The following is a 12,791-nucleotide window of genomic DNA, read 5'->3' as shown; positions in this document are numbered from 1 at the left end:
GGGGGTGACTATGTAGTCTTCTAAACTATCTTCACAAGTCAAATCTTCAAGATGGGAAAGGTAATATATACAACATAATCAAATTGTTGTTTGAAAAGATCAGGTGACTTAATCATTGTCATCAGCTGTTAGTTCACCCACAGGAGCAGCTCAGACCAGTTATTTATGAGGAAGTTGAGTCCCGTGTTTGGAGTATGGACATCAGGTCCTGGGCACAACGAACCTTGTATCTAAGTACCTACTGTGTCTTGCCTATCTCTTGGTACTTCCTGGATGCTCCTCTACATTCCTAAATGCTGACCAGGCAACTCCTTTTAATGTAATCTCTTCCCTCTGGCCCCGGGCCTACAAGCAAAACCTTAAGCTGTATTCCATCCTTACTTTCAGGCTCATGAACTAGAAAGATGAAGTAAAAATCTTTCTTACAGCCCAGTGATGCTTTCAGTTGTCTCCAGTCCTCTTGGAAATTTCCCTATTCTTTTTTTTTTTTTTTTGGTTCTTTTTTTCGGAGCTGGGGACCGAACCCAGGGCCTTGCACTTCCTAGGTAAGCGCTCTACCACTGAGCTAAATCCCCAGCCCCAGAAATTTCCCTATTCTTTTTTACATGAGGACATTGGGCTAAGAGGAAGGTCTAGCATAGTGATCCTGAGTAAGGGAGAAGAGATCTGAAGACTGGGACAACTCAGTAGGGAAAGACAGAAAATGCTGGTGAAGGAAGCTACTTGGATCTTCTAAGGTTCACCCTGCAAAGTCAGTCTAAACTCCAAACATAAAGAAGAACCAGAATCATTTTTTCCACCTACCTGGGGAGATTACCTGAGAAGGGTTCTGTATGAAGTGGGCTTTTCAAAATAGGAATGTAAGCTGAAAGGAATAGCAGTTGGAAGGACTTAGTAACAAAGACTGAGAAGAGCCTATAGAAATGAATGCCATGAGAGGAAGGGTCAGTATTCAACCTCTGCTACATAGCACCACCAATCAGAAAATGATACCCCAAATCTTAATGAGGCCAACTATACCTCTTTGCTGTACTAGAACCACCCAATGAGAACAACTATAGAATATTAACTTAATAAACTCATGTCCCCATGAAATGATGACCAATAGGCTTCCCAATAGCAAAGGGACTCCCACAATGTCCCAGCTATCACCCATCATCTTTCACTCTCCAAAATCCTCTCTCCATACATTGCCTTTTCTTAAGCTGAGGCTTTCTACTAATGACCTTTCTTTGTAGGTGGCCTTGTCTCACACTTCACAGAGAAAGAAGAAACTCTAAGATACAAGCAGAGCTTCAAAGCGCTATTTTGAGCTGCCATCTTCCTCCCATGTGTCAATGATGGGGGTACTTTAGAGGTGGAGCCCATGACCCTATCCACTGCTCTCCTCAGGGCCATTGCTATCCACTCTTGATATGCCCTTGGTCTGTCTCTACTGATTTCATTCTATCATCAAAGGCCTCTAGACCTTCAAAAGCAAATGAAAAGAAGAGCAAACTTCAAAGGTGATTCTTCCCTGACTCTTCGAGTCCATCCATACCCAGTTCTGATGTCTCTATATTTTTTTCACTGAGCTGATCTCTCTCATTCTCTTTGTAACATGTGCCTGGTACATATAGCATATAGCCATCAACCCACACACATTGAGTGTGTGTGTGTGTACACTATGTGCATAGTGGGTATATCTATATCTATCTATCTATCTATCTATCTATCTATCTATCTATCTATGTGTGTATATATATAGTGTGTGTGTTTATATATGTAGATATATGTCTATATACACATTATTTATGTCTATAGTACACATATATAAAACACACATATACACACATATATAAAACATATACATGCATATACACATACAGTATGTGTGTGTGTGTGTATATATATATATATATATACATATTTTTTTTACATGAATGATCCCAATAAAAGTTGACCTTCCATCATCTTTGACATAGCAATCATAACTTCTCTCTTCATAGAGATTACCTTCTTGGACCATCTCATCTTGACACCAGTGTCACCCTAAACTCTTGATATTCATTCATTTTCCAGTGTCACTCCTTTGTTGATTTTTTCCCCTCTATTCAAAAGCATTCAGATGTTGTGCTGCCCCAGGGAATCACTGGTGGACCACTTTCTTTCCATACATGTTCTTGGGCTTCAACTTGAATGCTAGCCACTCTCATTTAGATGTCAAGTTTAGAGCCTAGCACAGCTTAGATCTTTCCTTCTATTTAAACGCCTTCTCTACATCCCACGGACTGCCTCATCAGCAGATCCATCTCCACATGTTCAAAATGGATCCTGTCATCTTCCCAGAAATCACTCCTCCTACTGTGGTTTGCATTGCAGTAAATGACATGCTCAATCAACCCCTGTGGTTGCTCTTTGAGAACCCACACCACAAGTTGGATGCTGCTTTGAGCTCATACCACAGCTTCCTCTGCACATGTCAGCCAGCAGCAAGTCCTATTTACTTGATTCCTAAATGTATACATAAGTCTAGTCTCTCCTCTATAGCTCTGCCGTCACAACCCTTAGTCCCAGCCACCATCCTTTCCTACCTGTTCAATTTCATGGCAGCCAGACCTCTTTGCCATCAGTAGAATACATGAGGATCACTTCTCGGCCTTTTGGCTAAGATTAAGTGTAGACTACATGAGGAGCTCTCTTCCATTGAGGTGAGGGTGTAATGAAACTGTGTAAATAAACAGCCTGTAAGTAGTGGGAACATCTTGGATACAAAGTTAGGATACTCCTCTTTGGTACTGTCTACTGGTGACCCTTTGCTCACAATGTAGTCCATGATAAAAGTATCTGTTGTCCTTGCTAATGACAATTTCCTTTTCTACTTTTGATGCCACTTTGGCCCCTTTCACAAAGTTAAATATGGCCTCAAGTCCTGTGAAGGTTAAAATTTTTCCTCAGGACCTTTGCTATGACAATAGAATTAAAGCAGCTAATATTGTGGGTGGATGCAATGCCAAATCCTGACCAATACAGCATCTAACACTTCACCTAGTTATCCACTCAAAGAGTGAGCATTCTCCCGTCAGTTCTCTAGAATGTTGTTCCAGAAACACCCCAACACTTCTCTTCCCTCTCATCTGTGTCTCTGTTTTTCCATTTTTGAAATTTCTGCCTTCCCATTTTCCAGAATGTCCTGCTTTCCCTCCAGCTACCAAATTCCATCTCCCTGTGGCAGTATCCTTTTGAAGCCTTCTAGGTCTGCAATGAATCAAGTCTCTTGCCTTCTTTGTTCCAGGGAACTTGGAAAGGCCAGTCTCGGGTCCCTGGAGTGTGGAGGAAGAACATCTGGCTTGCATTTTGCCGTTTGTTTCTGTGAAATCTACTAAACAGATCAACACAAAACCTCAAAACAAGCAGATCAAAAAAGAAGCATTTGCCCGCTGAAGGTTAATTTTGGCCCCAAACCTTACAGCCTTTCCCATTCTTTATTTCTCATTTGAGCATTGTTTTGAGTTTCTTTTTGTTGTGAAATTTTACCTTACTCCCAATTCGTGGCTTCAGGACAAAGCTTCTTCCTTTCTTTTCTGTTCCAGAAAAGCTGATTCAATCCCTCAGGCCCAGAAGAGTCCATCATGAGGTCATGGTTCTTTCTTGTGTTGTTCAGTCAATTGCGTTTTATTTTCCCCCAGTCCTGATGTCCCTCTTCTCCTCAGGATTCTCCTCTCATTGACCACATTCACAGCATCTTCTCTATAAACTGCTCCAAATGGGTCAGAGAGTATTGACCTGTCACAGTTATCAAGTGACTGTTTAACGCACATTTCTTCAGTTAGACTGTAATCTCTATGAGGACAGTGGCTGTAATGTCTTCCCTTGTGTTGTATCTCCATGGTCACACACAGTCGTCATAGGTGGATGCTACCTACCTATCAAGCACTTTTTATAGAAGAGTCCATTGGTTCTTCACACTTTTGTAAGGTCGAGCCTCACATAAGGAGGGAGAAATGTGAGCCAAATAGAAGGCAGCTAGTGGAGACTACATCATCATTACGGGAGAGCCAGGGTTTGAACTCAGGAACCATCACCAAAAAGCCACCCATTATATGTGAAACACAACTACATATGACTCTTTAAGAAATTTGAGTCCTGGAACGCTGGAGAAATGTCTCTGGCTAAGAACGCGAGAAGCTCTTGCAGAGTTCAGTTACCAGCAGCCACATGGCAACATATAACCTTCTGTAGCTCTGGCTCCAAGGAATCTGATGCTCTTCCTCCCTTGGGCACCAGACTTGTGCACTGTATGTCTACAGGCACATGCTCATACACATATAATAAAAAAATTACATCTTTAAGAAAAATAAGACCCGCGGATCCCGGCCCGCAGCAGCTCTCTGCTCCCAAACCCCGTGGGAGAGAGACCTCACCACCTGAACAGGTGGGCACTCCTGAGGCTGCAGAGCAGAAGAGACCACCAACACTGCCCACCCCTGCCCACATCCCTGGCCCAAGAGGCAACTGTATAAGGCCTCTGGGTTCCCGTAGGGGAGGGCCAGGAGCGGCAGGACCCCTGTGCCTGAGACACCGCTGGAACCTGAAGGAAACAGACCGGATAAACAGTTCTCTGCACCCAAATCCCGTGGGAGGGAGAGCTAAACCTTCAGAGAGGCGGACACGCCTGGGAAACCAGAAGAGACTGCACTCTGTGCACATCCAGACGCCAGAGGAAAACACCAAACGTCATCTGGAACCCTGGTGCACGGAGGCTCCCGGAAAGAGCGGCGCAGATCTTCCCGGTTGCTGCCGCCACGGAGAGGACTTACGCAGTACCCCACGAGCAAACTTGAGCCTTGGAACCACAGGTAGGACCAACTTTTCCCCTGCAAGAAACCTGCCTGGTGAACTCAAGACACAGGCCCACAGGAACAGCTGAAGACCTGTAGAGAGGAAAAACTACACGCCCGAAAGCAGAACACTCTGTCCCCATAACTGGCTGAAAGAAAACAGGAAAACAGGTCTACAGCACTCCTGACACACAGGCTTATAGGACAGTCTAGCCACTGTCAGAAATAGCAGAACAAAGTAACACTAGAGATAATCTGATGGCGAGAGGCAAGCTCAGGAACCCAAGCAACAGAAACCAAGACTACATGGCATCATCGGAGCCCAATTCTCCCACCAAAGCAAACACGGAATATCCAAACACACCAGAAAAGCAAGATCTAGTTTCAAAATCATATTTGATCATGATGCTGGAGGACTTCAAGAAAGACATAAAGAACTCCCTTAGAGAACAAGTAGAAGCCTACAGAGAGGAATCGCAAAAATCCCTGAAAGAATTCCAGGAAAACACAATCAAACAGTTGAAGGAATTAAAAATGGAAATAGAAGCAATCAAGAAAGAACACATGGAAACAACCCTGGACATAGAAAATCAAAAGAAAAGACAAGGAGCTGTAGATACAAGCTTCACCAACAGAATACAAGAGATGGAAGAGAGAATCTCGGGAGCAGAAGATTCCATAGAAATCATTGACTCAACTGTCAAAGATAATGTAAAGCAGAAAAAGCTACTGGTCCAAAACATACAGGAAATCCAGGACTCAATGAGAAGATCAAACCTAAGGATAATAGGTATAGAAGAGAGTGAAGACTCCCAGCTCAAAGGACCAGTAAATATCTTCAACAAAATCATAGAAGAAAACTTCCCTAACCTAAAAAAAGAGATACCCATAGGCATACAAGAAGCCTACAGAACTCCAAATAGATTGGACCAGAAAAGAAACACCTCCCGTCACATAATTATCAAAACGGCAAACGCACAAAATAAAGAAAGAATATTAAAAGCAGTAAGGGAAAAAGGTCAAGTAACATATAAAGGCAGACCTATCAGAATCACACCAGACTTTTCGCCAGAAACTATGAAGGCCAGAAGATCCTGGACAGATGTCATATAGACCCTAAGAGAACACAAATGCCAGCCCAGGTTACTGTATCCTGCAAAACTCTCAATTAACATAGATGGAGAAACCAAGATATTCCATGACAAAACCAAATTTACACAATATCTTCCTACAAATCCAGCACTACAAAGGATAATAAAGGGTAAAGCCCAACATAAGGAGGCAAGCTATACCCTAGAAGAAGCAAGAAACTAATCATCTTGGCAACAAAACAAAGAGAAGAAAAGCACACAAACATAACCTCACATCCAAATATGAATATAACAGGAAGCAATAATCAGTATTCCTTAATATCTCTCAACATCAATGGCCTCAACTCCCCAATAAAAAGACATAGATTAACAAACTGGATACGCAATGAGGACCCTGCATTCTGCTGCCTACAGGAAATACACCTCAGAGACAAAGACAGACACTACCTCAGAGTGAAAGGCTGGAAAACAACTTTCCAAGCAAATGGTCAGAAGAAGCAAGCTGGAGTAGCCATTCTAATATCAAATAAAATCAATTTTCAATTAAAAGTCATCAAAAAAGATAAGGAAGGACACTTCATATTCATCAAAGGAAAAATCCACCAAGATGAACTCTCAATCCTCATCTTCGGTTGGTTTATATACAAGTGTGCAATTTCTAGGCTTGAAAGTAAAATGATGCTATCTGGTGCTGGATAGAGGAGCCTTATTTTTTATTATGGCAGCTTGCTATTTTTGTAACATGGTGATTTGGTTGAACACAATAAAGTACAGTAGTAACTGATCTCCCCTTCTTCCTGGATGAGTGAGGAGATGATTAAATGTTGATGTCAGCATCCTTGAGCATATTCAGATGAGCTTCTGCTTCTGTTGAAAAGGATGCTGTGTTTGATTGTGTTCCGAAGCTTTGAAGCACTACTTGGCATCTCCTTCCTTGGAGGTCTCACTGTTTAAACATAACAGATTTGATAGCTTGTTGGTAAGGTGAGGTCCAGCTTGTCTCCACTAGGTCATCTTCATGTGAATCCGGTGGTTATACGGTTTTGTTCTAGGGATATTTCATTTTTTTAATAACAGTTTTAGCTGACATTCATGGAGAGAATGAATCCTTAGGACTGTGCCACTAGTGAAAGGAAATCCTGTCTAGAGTATGTTTCTTTACAAAGCTGTGTCACACCATCCTTTGGGCCCTCTTCTGGAAAAGTAGAATCAAGTCTCAAATAATGCCTTTTAAATTGTATCCTCTAGTATTATTGATGTAGGACAGTACTGTATCATACCTCTGTGGATGTAAAATAGCTTGTACCTGCTTTATGATACGTAGTAGTGACCGTGCTTTATCAGAGCTGTTTTTAATGATGGTGCTCAGAATGTTTTCTTTCCAGATGATGATTGAGAAGCTAATTTAAAAAAAAAAATGGTGCCAGGTACCACAAGAGTAACAGAACTGTGCTGTTTTCTCGGGTTTTGTTTTTTTACTTTTTTTTTTTAATGGAGTGTGCTGGATGTCTCTACAGTTTTGTTCAGATGACTGCAGAACCTAGAAAAGCTGTTGCTGCTGTTGATGCATAACACACTGCTATTACTGGTCTTTTTATATAAATATAAATATATATATATATACAGATATATAATTTGAATTTTTTGAAACTTTAGCTGTGCTGTCAACTTTGGAAAAAAGTATCCCCGTTTACTGTGTTGAGTTGGCACTGTACAGAAATTAACAGCCATATTGGTCTAGAAATGTTGAACTTAAGTTTTTTCCATTTGTACAGGGGTAACACACTGTATTAAATATGTAAGGTCTTATCTACGTGGGTTTGATTACAAAAACTAATAAAGTATTCTCTAAATTTAAAAAAAAAAAGAAAAAAAGAAAAATAAACTTGTTTCTGCTGGCAGTGCGGGTGCACGCCTTTAATCCCAGTACTCAGGAGGCAGAGGCAGGCGGATTTCTTGAGTTCAAGGCCAGTCTGGTCTACAGAGCAAGTTTCAGGGCTGCCAAGGCTGCACAGAATAACCCTGACTAAAAAACAAAACAATATAATCTGTTTCATAATGTCAAAATAAAAAACCTGATAGTAAGTGACATTAGTGTTCTTAAGTGCAATGATGGACTTCAAATCTTCCCGTTTCTGAATAAACTGTGCTATTTGAAAATCAGCCTTCTTTTTAATGCATGTTCTCTCCCTCTCCTCTTCCCCTCAATCCCTTGGAATTCAAGGTCCATTTTTATTTGCATTGGAATCCTATTATTAATTTTCTGGAATAAATACCTATGTCCATACGGAACCAAGATGAACTTTTCTCAATGGTGAGATGTCAATTCGTTAACTGTGATTTGCAGTCAGCTTCTTTTTATAGTTTGGGGACTCTCTTGACACATTGGTGCACAGTTTCTTGTGATGGGCAGGGGGTACAAACCAGTCAGTGTAACAACTTTCAGGGATCTAGGAGTTTCAGACTTGAAGCTCTGAAAAGTCCTTGGGTCAGGTCGCCGAGCCTCTGCCAACCCCAGAGTAGATGGTATAAACTCAGCTGCTTCTTTTGGTTATTTTCAAAGAAAAGGTGAGATTGTCCAAGTCTCTTAATAGAAATGAATGATAAAAGCCACGTCATCAGGCTAGATTTCCAAGAGATCACATGCCTTTTCATTTTATAAGGCATTCTACATCCGTCGGCTCGTTTAGACTTAAGCACACTATCTTTAAATAATAAACACCCACAAAAGCCCTGCATTCCCTCTCCTCATCTTGTGCCCTTTCATTCAGTAGAAGAAGAAAGAGGGGAGTATTGACGTTTGGCTTAGAGAATGTCAAGCTTCCCAAAGAGGTCGGAGCATCCCTTTTCTATGAGGGAGATATTGTTCAGAATGATGATGGAAGGTGATGCTGGAGTGCTTTCTGAAAGGACATCTCAGGAGAAAGAAGTGGGTCACGGAAGCCCACCCTTACGTGGGGTAAATGACATGTTTAAAGACAGCAAAGTTGGAGCTTTCAAAGCAAGGCCATGCCAGGTTTTCCACGAAGACTAGGAAAATGACTAAGGCTGATGAAGAGCAGGGTATGGAGGGGAGATGTTTGTGAGCAGAGCTTGAAGACAGAGCATTCCATGGACCTCTTTTGAGAGTAGGAAAAGAAATGGAAAAAATAAAGTTTTGGGGAAAAAAATCAAACTATTGGATACACTCCAAAGCTTCTAAATATTTAGGACCAATGATATAATTGGAGGTGGGGCTTTGACTCTTTTCCCCAAGTGTGTAAGCAATGAGTCATGTTTTCAGAGTGGAAGGTGGATTATCATATCTACTTCATATTGTTTATAATGAAGGTCACCTGGAGCCCCCTCATATCTACCATAGAATCAGCAACCATGCTGTTGAGAAATCATCACTAAGATTTTACATGCTCTATACACCGGCTCCTGGGATCTGAAAGTGACCTCGGGTGCTGTTCTGAGCTGACCAAATCAGTCCTGGAGGTTGCATTCATCAGACCAGGATTCCTAATACATTTACCTTGTTGCCACCAGTTAACACTGACTGGTTTTCTAGGGATGGACAGCAGCTCACACCAAGAACCTCTCGTTTGCTTCACCTTCTCTCCTGTGTGGTTGGCATTGTCAGTCCAACTGACAGTGGACTGAGTAGGTTACCCCAAACTTGCACAGCTATTATGATTGGGAGGGGGCTTAGATTAGGAGGGCAACACCCCTAAAAAGAAGGCTAGAGGTGAGCTGCCTTGCCACTTACACCAAATGAGAACATTGTTGGTGAATGGGGGGGATGGCTTTCAGCGATAAAGTCACCAGCAACTTGACTTAGATTTCCCAGCAGAAGTAACTGTGGTGTGTAAGCCACTCATGCTATGCTAATTAGCTTCAGCTGCCTCAAGGACATAAAACAGCATTCTTACTCACATGACCCAGGGGTCAAAATAAAACTTATGGAATGTTTTTTATATTATTGGTGGGTTTTGTTGGAGTCTCATCAAGTGTGAATATGAACTTACTGAATTCCCCCACTTCATATCTCATTATAACTCTGGGCTTGTTTCAATATAGAAAGACAATCAATTCTGTTTAAAATGACAAATATGTAAAATTATTCTCTAGAGTTTTTTTCCTCAGTATGTTTATACACTTAGAATTAAAAATACATGACCTAAATAAGAGATAAAAATCAAAATGAATTCCATCTGCAACACACCAGTCAAAGAAAGGAACTTAAGCGAAGACCACAGTGGGTATTCGAACATTTTCACAGCCACGGATTCCATTTCTTTTAATTGTCTTTAATTTCCAGTTCCCTCTGGCCTTCTTTCTGTACTGCAAAAATTTGTTTTCTCACAGTTTTGTTTGAGTTGGGCTTCCTCTCTTTGAACAACCTAAGCACCCTCTGTCATGGTAAAGCGATCTCCCAGTTGGACTGTCCAGGGAGACATCACTAATTAGCTCACAAAGACGACTCAGAGGAAAGCCAGGCAGCTTTGAGCTTTTATCTGGTTCCCATGGTCAAGGCGGGCAACAGTGGACACATTGTCATCTGTTGTGTATAAGATATGAATCATAATAATGTGCCTCTGACACACTGCGTCCACTCCAGCATCGTGCAGATATGCTCTGGGGGGTACGAGTACTGAGGACAGTTAAAGAATAGAAATTAAATACCAGCTGCAAGGGATCCTGATGGGAAGGAACACAAATGTCACTGATCAGAGCGCTGGCAAGCAGGCAGCATCAACGGAGAAGCTTAGGGGAAAACTTTCAGTAAGCGCACACAGCAGAATCATCACTATTTCCTGCTCATGCCAACATGGTTGCCCTGCTACCCAGTTGCCAGCCCATCTCCCATCTCCCATCTCCCAAGCCTTTGTTTGGTGTTCTCCATTCCTGATAGTTTTTTTTTAATTCTCTAAAATATGTCTCCCCTAAGGTACAAATGTGATGGGGTAGCAAAGGTAACATTTGGTTTTGAGAATGTCTCTCCAATAAAATGTAAGTGACTTTCTACATTATTGTGAAACTAAGTTCTGGTCTATGAAAGTCTAGCTTCTCACAGTGAGAGAGAAGAGAATGCTGGGTTGCTCCTGGCAAAGGTCAAAGGAGAGGTTGGGGACACTGGCTAGAATAGCATCCAGGTCTCAAAAATGTCATGTCCCAGAAAAGAAGAGTGACTGTGGGAAGGGAAAAGAGAAGACAACGGATGGCAATGGATGAAGAGGATCAAAATATGTTATATAACTTGTTAGAATGTTCACAGAAACCCATTATTTCATACACTTAAGGCACCCTAAAAAAGGCATGTCCCCAGATCCCTCCATTGTCAGCAAATGGGTGACTCTATACCAGTGGTTCTCAACTTTTTTAACACTACAACGCTTTAATATAGTTCCTCATGATGTGGTGACCAACAGCCATAAAATTATTTTTGTTGCAACTTCATCGAGGAAACAGGACTGAGGATGGGAGGAGGGGTGAGAGACGACAGAGTCTAATGACGAATTCCCAGAAATCAGACTCTTGGAGACCAGCATCAGGGTGCAGATCTGAGTTTTTTGCCCAGTGTTTTTGCCAATTCCAAGCCTCTAAATCCTCAGCCGATCGTATCTCGCCACATCGTCACGGTGTCCGTGGCCTTGGTTCCTTTTTGCTGCCTCACCCAGTGATCCGGGAGCCATCTTAGATCTAATACAGCAGATCAGGACTCTGAGGAGTCTCAGGAGCCTGTGGTGCTGTGTTTTCCCTCCCACTTGTCCCTTCACAAGTGACGTCCACACCCCCTGCACTTCATGGTTGTAATTTTGGTAGTTACAAATCATAATATAAATATCTGCGTTTTCCGATGTTCTTAGCTGGCCCCTGTGAAAGGGTCATTTAGACCCACAGATTGAAACCCGCTGTTCTATAAGGCTCCCTTTATTGTCTATTTGGAGCAGCCTATTGGAGTAAAACCTCAAGGGATAGCCCAAAGACAGAACCGAGGTTACCTCTTTAACTCCGTAAAGCAGATACGTTGCTCTTAGGGGCTCATAGATGTCTAGTAATGTCTTCTTGCGGCTCTTTTCTCCCGTTGCTCCCCAGGGAATGCTCATAATGGCGACTAAGCCAGGGATGCCTGCCATTCTCCCAGCAGAGGTAGAAAGAAACTTGGCACTTACTTCATTCAGATCTGCCAAGTCTTGCCCTTATATTCTCAACAAGTTGGCCCTTATTTTCACTTTTATAACTGGAAAATTAGTCATCAACGAGATTTAAGGCACCTCTACATGGCTACTTCTCTCCGTGTATGAAACTAATAATTTTAACCTCCCAGTCATTAATTTTAGCTCTGAAACAATTTAGCTTCCTAGAGGATGCCAACACATAAATAGATCTCCTCCTTCCCCACCTCCTTCTTCTTTGCTCCCTCCATAATTCTAATGACATTACACTAATAGCTGCCTTTTCATCTTAAAATTGTGTTTTTAAAAATAGCCACCCATGCCATTGGCATTCAGAATTTAAAATGATGGCATTAGTGAATGGCCACAATAATTTCCAATTCATCTTGCCTGACTTGTTGAGCAGGAGTGCCTAAGAGATTGTCTGCCTACCTCCCCTCCTGTCCCCTGTTCCCTAAAGGGCAGTGGTTGTGTCTCTGATGTCGCAATCCTTCCATTATGACTACATTCCCTCAGAGCATTTCATGAAATGATAACTTGATATTAATTAGGCCTCATGTGGTTTGACGTCATGTGCCCTTATGATGCCAGAGGGTTCCAAACCTACAGTGGTTCGTGCAAAGAAGACCAGTTAAAGCCTTCGTAAAAAGGCAACCTTGTAAGCACCTTTGCTAGTTTGAATTAATAACAGGCTTTGGCTCTATCACATTCTAACAAAT

The 12,791-nt window shown here is 41.9% G+C and overlaps 1 long non-coding RNA gene across 2 annotated transcripts in view; it reads right to left on the bottom strand.

Moving 5' to 3' along the window:
* LOC148003801 (uncharacterized) overlaps positions 1-12,502 on the bottom strand; it is a 109,539-nt gene extending 97,037 nt beyond the window's left edge. Inside the window, exon 1 of one of the 2 annotated variants that reach the window (XR_015629668.1) lies at positions 11,899-12,502. This is a non-coding gene — a long non-coding RNA (uncharacterized LOC148003801). The remainder of the gene's footprint in view (positions 1-11,898) is intronic. The other variant, XR_015629667.1, reaches the window with a different exon arrangement.
* Positions 12,503-12,791: the final 289 nt, after the last annotated feature.

This window comes from Rattus norvegicus, chromosome 9 (assembly GCF_021556685.1).
Source record: "Rattus norvegicus strain SHRSP/BbbUtx chromosome 9, alternate assembly SHRSP_T2T, whole genome shotgun sequence".
Lineage (NCBI taxonomy): Eukaryota > Metazoa > Chordata > Mammalia > Rodentia > Muridae > Rattus > Rattus norvegicus.
This window is presented reverse-complemented; position numbering and strand designations above follow the sequence as displayed.